Raw genomic sequence first — 10,244 nt, forward strand, 5'->3', positions numbered from 1 at the left:
ATGAATCTCTTTGGTCATTGCCCATATAGCCTGGCCCATAAAACATGCAATAGCTTCTAGTGAGATATGATCAGAAAAGTAGATTAGGGTCAGGGCACAAAGGACTTGAATGCTTCACGGAGTCCTGCATTCAGTGACACTGAAGCTCAGCTGTAAGAGCATTTTAGAGGCCTCCAAGTTTATAGAAGAGACTCCTTTACCCTGAGCAGAAAGTTGCGTGCAAAGAGATCCAGGCCAACTAATGACCCAACTGAGAGGCCAGAGAAACTCTGACCTGAGGTAATAGATTTATACTGGGAGTAAGACTCCAGATCCAGGGTCTGAAGCTCCCCCCAGGTGCTGGTCTGCTCAGTCTGCCATTCTTTGACAACACTCTAGGCTTCTCTTGCTGGCAGGACCCAAGGTGGTGCTTACACAGATTTCTATCCAGCAACCTGGAGGCTGATGAGAGCATAAGGAAGATGAAATCAAGGTTGGTGAGATGCTAGAGCTTCACAGATCCTCTCCCCACTCCCCTGGTTTGCCTAAGCACCACAAGGCCAAGGACTTCTCTTGTGTCCCATGGAGAAGGAAGGAAAGCCCATCAGAGCCGCTGGAGGGGCATCTGCTAGAGCTTAATGAGTATCTAGGTGTCAGTCAAGTCACCTTGAATAAATAAATGATGGCATGGGACAAGTCTCTATGCTATCAATGAAATAACAGGAGGTACCAGGTGATCCTGAAGACCCTTCAGAGTTTTGTTTGCTTGTTTAAATTTTTATTGTGGTTAAAAAATAAAACGTAAAATGTACCATCTTCATATTTAAGTGTACAGTTTAGTAATATTCAGTATGTTTACATTGATTTACAACAGACATCCAGAAGTTGTTCATATTACAAAGTTGAAACTCATTCCTTGTTAAACAACTCCCCATGTCCCCTGCCCCAATCTGTGGAAAACATCACTTGACTTTTTGTGTCTGAGACTTTGACTATTATAAGGACCTTACATAAGTGGAATCATATAGTGTTGTCTTTGTGTAGCTAGCTTTTTTGCTTGGCATAATGTCCACATGGTTCATAGATATTGTAGCATATGTCAGAATTCCCTTCCTTTTTAGGAATATTCTACTGGATGAATATTACACACACAAACACACACACACACACATGCATGCACGCACAAACATGCACACACACACCTTGGAATTTCACACATTGGACTTTGTCCATCTAGCATAGTGACTCAGTGGGGCGAGGGGGACTGCTAGATAATTAATGTTCGAGCATAGGTGTGCCTGCTAAATAATTAATTACTAATCACTTTAGAGAAAATTGTAGCAAAAACTTGGACTGATTCATCAGAACTTTCTGGATTCGCTTCCACATCTGAATGAGAGATAGATAGACTAGATATCTCATACTTATATTGTCCTATCTAATTAGAGAGATTCCTCACATTTTGTTTCTTCATTTGCTGGTGGACATTTGGGTCCTTTCCACCTCTTGGTTGCTGTGAACATGAGTGTGCTGCTATCTCTTCAAGACCTGGTTTGGCCCTTCAGGTTTAAGGTGCATGCAGTGTGTTTAGTTGTGTGCTTTATTACTCCTTTGTTAAAAATAACAACCACCAAGAGCCTCTCAAGGAGTCATCGAATTGAAGTGAATACTTCCAATGCCACAAGGAGACACTCATTTTAGGAAATTTGGACACTCAAAGCTAAGATTTTGCATTCAAAACTCCTAAAGCTGTATCACCAAAAGGAACTAGAACAGGGCCTTGCAGAGGAAGTGCTGTCATTGTGCAGTATAGTTATGACTTCGATCTCAACAGTATCTAGGAAACCCTTTCCATGGAGATTATGGGAGTCTGTTAATATAAATTACTTGCTGAATAAGCCATGCATTAACTTGTTGGAGAATACATGCCAGGTATGCAGAAAAACATCTGCCAAACTCAGCCATGCATATTGTCCCCCCCAGGGAAAAACATTTAAGATCCATATGTATTCCTTTAAAAGAAAGGCTTAGTGTTCTCTCCTAGGTAGCATGGTTGAAATATCTGGCAGAGGTTCAGGCTTGAAGGTATGTTCCTAAACGCTGGAACCAGCCCCTCCAGCGAGGTGACTCAGTGGAGCGTTGGATGATTGTTAGATGATTAATATTTGAGCAAAGGTGTGACTACTGGTAGGGGTGCAGAAGTAACTAATCATTCATCGTAGAGTCCTTTTTAAAGGAAACTATAACAAAAACCCGATTTGATCCATCGAAACTTTCTAGGTTCACTTCTATAATCTGAATACCTATCCCATTCAGAATGAGGAGAGCCCAATAATTCCTTTCCGTAAGAGTCACCAAGTCCTTGTCTGGGAATGTGAACAGGATGATCAAAGTGTCTACCCCTGAGATCTTAGTGCAGGGGAGAAGTCAGGGAGAGGCACTAACCATGGAATCTCAGAAAGCAGCTAACTCAGGCAGAGTGTTAGGGAAAGCATCATGCCAGCTGACATTTCATGGGGACATTGAAGGAGAAGGAGTTTTACAGGCAAAGAAACATAAGAAAGAGCAGTCTATGCTGGGGGGAATAGCACATGTGCTGAAATACCTGCAATCGCTACTAACTCAAAGTTCACTAGCATCCCTGAGGTGCAAAAACACCATCCACTGAATCCAGTGATCTCCTTAGACATCTTCACAATGTGCCAACAGGGGCTGCTGCTGGTAATTTATGGGAGAGAGAATATCCAGCAAGGAGTCTGAAGGGAGATAGGAGCCTTCCATCTGTTCTCAGCTGGTTGCATGGTATTGTCCAAAGCAGGTTACCCACGGTTTGGGGGACAATGCTTTTTATTGTTACAACTAAGACTCTTCTGTCTGGAATCATGCTATACTGAACAGGACACTGGAAAAAAGACAAAAATTTGGACTGTATTAAGCAAACCTAGACTCTCCCTGGGGTGCTCTTTCCTCTAACTATCTTTAGAAGGAAACTGAGAGTCTCTTGGGAGATTCTCTAGTGAATGGAGCAGCTGGGTTTGCTGGACAGGTTTCTCTTTGTCTGGGAGCTCTGAGTGCCTCCCCAGCCTCAATGAAACTGTAGATGATTTTTAAGGCAATAGTTAATAATTAAACGAGAGACAGAGCTAGGAAAAGCTACAGAATTCTTCCTACAGCAGGGGAACCCAAGATATGGAGGGTGAGGACATTGTTAATTTTAAATATTGTACCTATTTTATTTTTAATTACTTTGCTTTTAAATGTCGACAACATACAAGTGTATAAACTACAAAAAGAGCCTTTCCCTCTGATGAAAATTTGGGTTTTTTACCCCTGCACATCTGTCTCCCAGAACCACTGTTACCAATGCACACCATATTCTTCTACATCTTATGCCATGCACAGTGTATAGGTAGGGACTTACTTATACTTAGATGCAAACTTCATCAGAGGCAGGACAGAACTAGGATAGAGAAAGTGGGGGGAGATATGGCTGATGTCAGCTGTCCCTTCCTGTTCAGCAGAAACAAAGAATCCAAAGAGCTGACAGGAGTATAGTTTTCTGTTTACAGCCAGCTGAGAGCAGTAATATGGGAGTCTCCCCAAAGGGAAAGAGAAACAAACGGTTATTGAAAGCAAGGAGAGGCTTATGGGAATGTTGAGATTTCTAAGATTGACAGAAGAGATGGATGAGTGAACCTGACATGATGGAGAGTCTGAGTTCTGTCTGTCCTTTTATAACTGCAGCATTTTGTAAAGATGGGAGTACACAAAGTAAAGCATTAACTGGCTTGGAGGGTCTAGGGGCAAGTAGCTATCAGTGGAGAATACACAGGGAAGATGGACAACACTGAGCACTGGCAAGGACATGGGGCTGCTGGATCTCTTATGCATTGCTGGAGGGAATGAAAATGATACTCTTAGGAATTTGTATTTCTCTATGAAACTTATATTCTCTTTTAAGTCACATTTAGCTGTAAGTAATAGAAAATTGATTAATGCTGGTTTAAGAGATAAAAACTTTTACTATTCACCCACCAAAATGCTTAGAGGTAGACAGTCCAAGATTAGACCAATATATCAAGAATGTCATCCATGAAATAGACTTTGTGCCTCCTTCTGCTTCAACAACCTCAGTTGTTGATATATTACTTTTGCAAACAGTTTGACAGTATCTTGCAAAGTTAAGCATACATTTACCATATGACCACTCATAGATATTGAACCAAGAGAAATGACAACATAGGTTCAAATGAAAGTTCTACCCAAATGCTCCTAGTAAATTTATTCATAACTGCCCTAAACTAGTACCAATTCAATTACATCTATTAACTGATAGATAGATAAATGTTTGCATATCTATACAATGGAATATTCTCAGTAATAAAAATTAAATATAATTATGGAGTTTTAAAAAAAACTCTATGGTGAACAACTTTAATAAGATATTTCACTTATAAAGAACAATGTTTAAAAATACATAATTTAATAAAGTGAACCTACATCAAAGTTCTTGGCCAGGCATGGTGATAAACACCTAAAATCTCAGTAAATCATGAGGCTGAGGCAGGAGAATTGCAAGTTCATTGCTAGTCTCTGCAAGTTAGCAAGACTCTGTCTCAAAATAAAAGTAAAAAAGAGTTTGTGTTATACCTCAGTGATAGAGCACTTGCCTAGAACATGCAAGGCCCTGGGTTCAATCCCTAGCACCACATACACACAAAAAAGTGAATGAATGGATGAATGAAAATTCTTAATGTGCATTATTTTGCTAGCATCCCAAAGGCACCACACTGATTAAGGACAGAGTTAGAGGAAGTATGGTCCATAAACAACCCTCACTTCTGAGACCAGTGGGGAGTTGGATCCCTGAGACCACTTTTAATTTTGATATTTCACTAGAGAGATTCCCAGAACTCACTGAAAGCTGTCACAGGGAAAGGAGACAGATTAAAATCAAGCAAGGGAAAAGGTACACAGCAGAGTCTATGACGGTTCCAAACATAGCGCCTCCAATTGTCCTGTTCCTATGAAGTCATGGACAGTCTTATTTCTCTGACATCAATGTGTGACAACACACACGAGGGCACTGGCAACCAGAGAAGCTAACCTGGGCACCTAGTTGGCTGACCATGTGGTCCCCCACCGTCTCCAACCTCTCTGGAGGTCAAGCTAATACTGCTTGGTCTCTACCCTAAATCACTCTGTTGGAATAGCTCCAAGCCCTTACTCTAAATCATATTATTACTATATGACTATAACAATGCCATGTGGATTTGAATTACAGTGACTTTCTAGTATTTTGATATGTGGTTAGGTAAATTTCACATGACCATTCTTTAGTATAATATTCATAACTATTCTTGGATGTGTATGTTTCTTTATAAAACTTAAATTCTTTGTTAGTTTAAAGTTACATTTGGCTTCAAGTGATAGAAAATTGACTAATGTTGGTTTAAGTAATATAAACCTTTTCTATTCAACCAACAAGATGCTTAGACTGTTCTGGATGAGAACAATAGTCCAACAATGTCATCAGTGATGTAGACTTTGTGCCTACAGCTGCTTTACCACTCTCAGCTTGCTGATAATATATATAATTGTTGCCTCATGGCCGTTCCATGGCTGCACAGATCTGGTCACTATAACCACATCCAAAGGCAAGAAATAAGAATTGGGGCTGGGCTTGTAGCTCAGTGGTAAAACACTTCCTAGCACCTGTGAGGTACTGGGTTTGATCCTCAGCACCACATATAAATAAAGGTATTATGTCCATCTACAACTGAAAATATTTTTTTTAAAAAGTAGGAATCTTCTACTTGTGACACAGTCTTTTTACTAAGAATAAAAACTATTAGGAGGCCTCAGTAAACTACTTGTACCTATTTTAGCCAGATCTGAATCATACATCCTTTCTTGGACAAATCATTGGTCAAAGAGAATAGGAAATAATTACTGATTGAGATCAATCATAACTCATTGGTCTGAGGTAGGAACCAACTCTGTGAGAATAAGGCCTCTCTACCCATTTCTTATAACTGCAATTCTGTTTGAAAGAAACTAGTGGGGAATAACTGTTGGGTAGGCAATTGTGTCTGCCACACCTTTACATTTAAGAATAATCCATATTTTTTAATGAATACTTTGAAACTCTTATGTTGAATTACATTTAGCTTATATATTAACTTAGACTTAATATTTCATGGTTTTCAAGTTTTTTCATCAAGAACTATTATACTATTCCATTTATTTTGTTCTTATTTTAAGAAATTTAATAATATTTTCAGTTCCCTTAATAAAAGTCCTGAAGCTCTCTGCTTCAATATAGGCCCACATAAATATTTTACAGTATTTGTCACTATTGTGAATGTAATATTTTGCTATGTCTATTTACAGATATGTATAGGTATTTGCACATATCCCTTGAATCTTGCCATCTTCTAAATTATCCCATGAGATGTAATATATCACCATACACACTTAATATTAAGAAGTCAAATTATCAGACACTTTATTTCAACCCTACCACTTATACCTGCGTGACCTGGGGAACTTCCTCTCTCTGCTCTCTCTATGTTGCTAAGGCTGGCCTCCAACTCACGATCCATCTGCTTCAACCCCCTGACTCACTCTGCCAGGCAATTTCAATAATTTTAATAAAATATCTTGGGTTACTTAAGGATAGAATCACATAATTAGCAAAAACAAATAGTCTCCTTTCCCAATGTTTGTACTAAGTATTGAATTTTTATTGAACTTGCTAATACTCTACTACTATGGAGGTAGATAAATAGTTCCTTATTTAATTAAAATTAGTGGTTGAGTCAGGCATGGTGGTTCATACCTTTAATCCCAGCTACTTGGAAGATTTAGGAAGGAGGATCACAAGTTCAAAACCTCAGCAACTGAGACTCTGTTTCAAAACTTTAAAAACAAAATTGTTAAGTGGCTGGGGATGTTGCTCAGTGGTAAAGCACCCCTGGGCTCAATCCCCAGTACCAAAAAATATTTAGCATTTTACCATTTAAGGAATTTGCTTTCAGGTCTTAGTAAAGAATATTATATGCAAGTGGTAGCTAGTTGCTTTTATTTCTACTTCACTTAGGATTGTTACTGGGAAGGGCTGTGAAAGTTTTACCAAATCCCTTTTCATCATCTTCAAATATAACAGGCAGTATTGTTGCATTTAATTTGCTCATATATATCAGTAAACTTACTAATGTTGACACCCATTTGCATTCCTACACTAAACTCAACTTGGCTGTAAGATAGCATAGATCATAATTTCTAAGTTTTACATTTTATCATCTCTGAAATTGGGTCATACATTTCAGTCAGTGGCACCCTACACTTGTTGTTGACTAGACAGCAGGTATGACACAGTTGCCAGGGCCTGCACACATGTCAAGTGCTCACAGATGTTAGATAATTGACCCTTTGAGTTATGTACATTGGGTTTTACTCGAGGAGTTAAGTTTAGTTGCTGTATAAAATCTAAAATATTACATTATGATTTGTCACCAAAATGAACAAGTTATTAAACGTACAGAATATCATGGAATCAGAGAAGTGGAACATAACTTGGATAATCATAAAACAAATTTTGTCATCAGAAATGACTTAGTTTTCCCATTTTCTCACAAAGCAGCACTTGAGAGACATGTAGAACTAAGTAACCCACATACACGTTTTCCTATTGAGTTACACACAAAAGAGTTGCAGTGCTCTAGAAAAGTTGCCAAATGTTTTGAAATGGGTAAGAGAAATTCCAAAGCAATGTCATCAATTCATGTGTTTTGAAATACCATCAAAATTTCTTGCTAACTTTGAACAGAAAACTATTATAAAGAAAGCACCCTTTAAAAAAATGCCGCATCACCAGTGCAACTGATGGCCAAATGAGTATATCGTGTGCAAATCCAGAAATCAGTGACTCTGAGTCTACAAATAGTAGAGTTGGGACTTCCAATGTGAAGCTATCTAAGGAATTCCCAAATGTTTGGTTTGTTTCTATTTTAAATTTTAAGTGTACACATAGTGATAGATGAGATGGGAACAACCCCCATATTTAGATTAAAGGTCAGCAGTACCCTGGCTATAAGGAGTAGCCAATCAGAGTCAGATTCTGAGCTTTGTTCATTCCTTTGTCTAATCATTCCCCTCCCTGTGCTGCATCGGAGAAGCCATTCTATGATCACAAGGAGAACCAGCCTTAACATTAAAACCAACACATGAATAACATCATAGAAGCAAAAGTTCCTGGACTGTTGATGACATCATGGAACTGCAGGTTCACCTCAAAGCAATCTGTTACTTGCAAACCAAACCTTAATTGAATAAATACTTAGTAAATGTTAGTTGATAGTGCAAACAATAGTGAGTGAGGACACTGGAGTAGCCCTGCTTCCCTAACCTAGGAATGATCCCACGACTGGGCCATTGTGATAAACTACTGGTCTCATCTATGGAGGGCCCTAGAAAGAGTCCTACAGATTTTGCTATGGGGAACACTGTGGAAGTAGAACATCTTTATGCCTAAAAAAAAAAGAAGAAGAAAAAGTGGAATTAAGAGAAATTGGTAAGTAGGGAAGGCATTTGAAGCTGATCTGTGCACATCTATTTTTGCAGTTCAGAAACAATTCTTGACTTTTATCAGCCACAGAATATTTTTGCAGTTCAGAAACAATTCTTGATCTGGATTTGACTTTTATCAGCCACAGACTGGGAATCTGGGCCTAACACAATGAAGCTGAGCACCAATTTTTGCTTCATTTTCACTTCGATGCTAGCTGAACTGTTCCCAGTGAGCCCAGATATTGCAGGGTCATCAGCTTAAAAAATCATGCCATGCTGCTGGCTTGGGTCACCGCTGAGTAAGCAGATGAATCCAGCTGAATGTAAAGGTGATGGACACTGAAAGAATCACAAGTGTCTACTCAGATCTGTCTGCTGCTAGTCATGTTTTCTGACTGCCCAATGGATTTGAGAGGGACAGGTAAGTTTCCCAGGCCCTGCCAGGTGGTAACATATCTAAGTTATCTAAGTTGTCACGAAGATTCTAATCAACCTTAACTTCAAAATCTAAAGCTAGTCTATAGTCTTTACAACACCAGAATTACTTTTCTCTTTAAAACTTGGTATGTTGTTGAGGTTTTTTGGTTTGGTTTTCAGGGTTTTTGTTTTTGTTTTTAATTTTTATCCTTATGTTTTATAAATAAGTTTTCCTGTGCCTGCTTGCCCCTAACTTCTTCTTCTGTCTGATGGCAGTTTAAAGAGTTCAGCCTGTGCTTTCTTGTACAAAGAGAAACTTGGGAACATTAGGAGCATACTAATTCACCACCAGATCTAGCCTAGCTTCTGAAGTCCAGAGCTTGAGGGTGTTGCAGAAGTGGAGTCACGGCTTTTTTCCATTTGATTAGTAAATATATTCTAGCTGAAGCCTAAGAGCACTTTCTTCTCCAGAATTCTGCTCTAATTCCTGAATGCAGTTGTCATTAATAGTCAATTTCTGGGTGCCCATGTCCCAAGGAAATGGCTTCTTCTTTTGTCTTAAGTAGACCTCCCTGCAAACTTTCCTTATCTTTGACCATACCCTCTATGTCAGAATGAAGAAAGTAAGCCTTTTCTTCCCCCTCTTCACAGAGTAGGGAGAAATTAGGCAGGCAGGAGAAAGGTTGGGGATGAGGGGTGGGAAATTACCTTTTTATGACTACATCCACATTGTAGCAAATTATACCAAATATTTTATGACCTTCAAATCTGTTGGCTACTTGTTATGGTTTGGATCTATAAATGCCACCCCTCCCCACAAAGCTCATGTCTTAGAAGCATAGTCCCCAATACAGCAAGGTTCAGAGGTAGGACTTTTAGACAATGATAAGAGGTATAACCTCATTAGCAGATTAATCCATTTGATGATTAATGGACTACTGGGTGGTAACTGTAGGCAGGTGGGGGCATGAATGGAGAAAATAGATCACTGGAGGTGTGCTCTTGAGGATTATATTGTCCCTGGTTCCTCTCTTTCTTTCTCTCTCTGCTTTCCTCCCAACCCCACATTTCTGCCAGGGTTTTCTGCCACACCTCAAACCCAGAGCAAATGTAATCAGCTGACCATGAACTGAACCTCTGAAACTTTGAGTCCCAAATAAACTTTTCCTTCTTTAAATTGTTCTTGTCAGGTATTTTGCTCACAGCAATGAAAAGCTGACTAACACACCACCTAGCAAGAAAACTGCATGATCCCTCTGGTTGACTGACCCCTCTCA

This window comes from Spermophilus citellus (genome assembly GCF_964194105.1).
Source record: "Spermophilus citellus genome assembly, chromosome: 15".
Lineage (NCBI taxonomy): Eukaryota > Metazoa > Chordata > Mammalia > Rodentia > Sciuridae > Spermophilus > Spermophilus citellus.